This window comes from Fragaria vesca, linkage group LG2 (assembly GCF_000184155.1).
Source record: "Fragaria vesca subsp. vesca linkage group LG2, FraVesHawaii_1.0, whole genome shotgun sequence".
In the NCBI taxonomy this organism is placed as follows: Eukaryota; Viridiplantae; Streptophyta; class Magnoliopsida; order Rosales; family Rosaceae; genus Fragaria; species Fragaria vesca.
Window position 1 is genome coordinate 10791988 of NC_020492.1, and position 3924 is coordinate 10795911.

Below are 3924 nucleotides of genomic sequence, written 5' to 3' on the forward strand. Positions count from 1 at the left end.
GAAGTCATCATACATGAAAATGCACAAAATGAATATGAACGCCCAAATTCAGGAAATCCAATTTGCAGGTCATGAACTACATAATAGATCAGATTCTAATAGACAACGAAAAAATGACCAGTCAGAAATCCAGAATAAACATGAGATAATCGCAGTCCCAGTACCATGAGATAAAACTACTTCTAGTCCCAGTAATCACATCTAAAAGCCAATAAGTAAAAGTTACCCTCCCTCCTAGTAAATGTGCTTCAAGCCCAGGCCATGCTTGCCGCGAACGCAGCCGGGCCTGACAACCAAGTAGGGCGACCTCTTCGAGTTCTGCATCTTTGCAAATGTCCTCTTCCCCAATTTCCTCATCCTCTCCCTCCCAAACTTGTCGCTCACCGACCACGGCACCAGCTCGTCATCCAGCCCGTACCCGTCGTCTTCCTCCTCGTCACCGCTGACGTCATCGTCGCCAAGTCCGCCGCGGTCGTCGAAATCGGGAGGGGACTGGAAAGGCAGATCGAGAAGGCGAACGAGGCGGGTCTGACGACGGCGGGCTCGGGTCGGGTCGGTCACGGGCGAAACGACTGGGGAGTCGAATGAAGCGATGGCGGGAACAGTGGGCCCGGAGTGGTGTGGTGGGTCGGAGTCGGAGCGGTGGTCGGGGCTAGAGAAGGAGTCGGTGTCGGAGTCGGAGATGTCGATGAATTCCCAGAGGGATTCTTGATCGGAGTCTTGATCGAATTGAAGGAATTCGAAATCTTCGAAAGTGGTGAGGGCAGTTTCCATGGTTGGTTTTCTGGTCAGGGATTTGAGATTGGAAATTTTTGGGGGTTTGGTTTTCAGTTTTTACAGAGAGAGATGGGAGTCTCATTTTATACAAGAGTTAGAAAGTTGAGAGGGCAAGAGATCTACTACCATTGGTGCACGTGAACCTGCCAATCACATATTTCCAACGTGGCTTAATGACCCAAAATATAGTATGTTACCAATATTTGAAATTTTGAAAATGAAAAAACATGGAGGCCATTTTCTTTTGTAATTGACTAATTGTTTTGTTTTTTGCGGATGAATATTATGAAAGACTTTGTCTGCACGTAAAGTTATACTTTTCTTTCATGATAGACTTGGTCTACACGAAAAACTTTGAGAGAAAAATACAGATTCTTCAATATCTTTAATAAAGTCAAATAAAAAGAACAAAAATATTTTAGAAAAAGAACCACAAAAGAACCAAGTGAAATAGTCACCCACAAATTTATGAAATAAATTCTCTGAAAGTTTAATTTCAAGAGTGAAATCCTTTACAATTTTCAGTGTTCTCACGAAAAACAAGTGAAATAGTTAAAAAAGTTTTGTGTGGAAATAAACTAATTAAGAAGAGGAATTAGTGGTCACTCGAGTTAGCAGCAACCCCATTCCTGTTGGTATCTTGTGACATTGATTTTACAACGATGTTGATAGCATCACATGCATATATTATAGATCTATTACTATTAGAGCATCTCCAACAGCTTCCTCATTTTCTTGATTTTCTTAATTTTGAGGAATATTGAGTCTTTTTTAGATCCAACAGTTTTTTCATCTCATTCTTTAAAATAAGGATGAAAAAGAAAGAAAATAATTTATTTCCTAAATTTGTAGCAAAATCATCATTCCTCAAAATTAAATTTTTCACGTGCTCCAATAAAAAGTTTACAAATATAAAATATTTTATCGAGTATTTTATTGCTATAATAAAATATATAATTTTCTTTATTATAATTAATTATAATTAATAATGATGCAGTTTTTTTTCTAAAGTCGAAATCTTTAAAATAGAGAAATATTTCACATAATATTGGCACAACATCTTCTCCGAGCACAATGTGTGTGTGGTGGGGTGGGGGGAGACTGCTGCGAGAAATCGTCCCCGCTCGCACTACTACAGCTCAGCGAAAGGTACCTATGCTTAATCATAATTGCGCTTTATGTGATCAGTATGCAGAGACTAATCTTCACCTCTTTAAAAACTGTCCTGCACTTAAGCACTTTTGGTTGGCTAGTCTTTTGCATTTGACACCACATCGACATCATGCTCCTAATTTGAAAGAGTGGGTTTGGTCAATGATTGAGGGATTGAGGGATTGAGTAAAAAACATTTATGTTACTTTTTTATGGCACTTTGGGGTGTCTGGTCCGAGAGAAACAAAGTAGTATGACATGGTGTTACTCTTGATCCAGGTTATCTTGTGACAAGAACTACAGTATACTCGGAGGAATTTGAGAAATATCATAACAAGCCTTGGGAACCAGACTAGATTGAAGATGAAATGGGAATGTCCCCCCCAAGCGGTAGACTTAAAAATAAATGTTGATGGTGCATTTTGTGCAGAGAATAGAAGAGGTGGTGTTGGGGTAGTCGTGCGTAACGATGTATGTGTGGGAGTTTCTGCTTTAGCTAGACCGTTTGTTCATGCTCACTCTGGTTTGAATATGAAGTTTGAGGCGTGTAGAGAAGGTCTATTACTTGGTATTCGCTAAGGTTGGTTGGATGTGGACATTGAGAGTGACTCTATCCTGAGGAGGAGGATCTATCTGAAGTGTGTCGAATCCTAGAAGATTGTAAAACTTATATGTCGGTGTTTCAATCTATTAGAATTCGTCACATCTACAGAGAAGCAAATGGTGTCGCCGATCGGTTGGCGCACCTTGCTAGCTTGGGTGTACTTGATGATATTTGGTTAGGAAAGACTCTTGATATTATTCAGGACGTTATCTACAAGGATACTAGTCATATTAATTATGTTGCTCGGGGTTTAGGTTTTATGTCCCCCGGCCCCCTCCCCCTGATGCAAAATACTATTTTTATTAATGAAAAAAATGGAATCGGGCATGAGGCTGATCCTCCCAGCTAGGTTGGGTTCTAAATCTTTTTAAAAATAAAATAATAATAATAATAATGTAGTATATTTTATTGTTGTAATAAATGCCGAAATCTCTAATATGGAGAAACTATTAGAGTTGGAGCATAATTTTTTGTTTAGAGATTTCGGCTTTTGTTTCCCATTTTAAAAAAATTTTGGAGAAGCCGTTGGAGTATAAGATGTCAAGTAGGAATGTTATCAAGTAGGTAGTCCAATGCTATCAGGCCCATTCGGCTAGTAGGTAGGAAGTTATGCAGTTGAGATGAGAACATTAATATTGTAACTTCAACTGTTTTATCTATTATGAATGTTATATAGAAAACTTGATTTGTTTTCTTCTTCTCCTTCTTCCTTTAGTTTCAATTTCTGTTTGGTTTCATTATCTTGGCAACATAGCCGTGATGGCTCGAGCACATAAGCATCTCCAATCCCCACAACCCAAGTTGACCCAAAATAGGTTTTATACTTTTATTTAAATATCTTATTTTGACTCTACCATTTAGGACGGATGGGGAGCATGGCCCCTGCATAAAATTAGTATATAAAATGATTATCTATATGATCTATATTATCTACATATATATATATATATATAGGGAGCCCTTCTAGTGAGGACTCTTAACTTGAGGACTTGGTGAGGACTTTTCGGCTTATCCCACATTTCGATCTTATATCTACATCTTGACCGTTCAGTTTATAGGTATTTATGAGTAGATCATTTATTCAAATTTTCAGCTATATTGAAAATTGTTAAGACATTCATAAGTGTGATTTATCAATTATGAACTTGAACGGTTCATATTTAACAGATTTGGTTCGTCCATTAATTTGATTTAGTTTGTTATCTTAACGAACACCAATTTAGGTGAAAATTTGTAGAAATGATCTACTCATATAAACCTAAAAACTGAACGGATAAGATGTCAAAATGTGATCGAAAATTTGGTCTTTTAAACCATAAACCGAAAAGTCCTCACAAAGTCCTCAACTTAAGGGTCCTCACTAGAAAGGCTTCCTATATATATATATATAT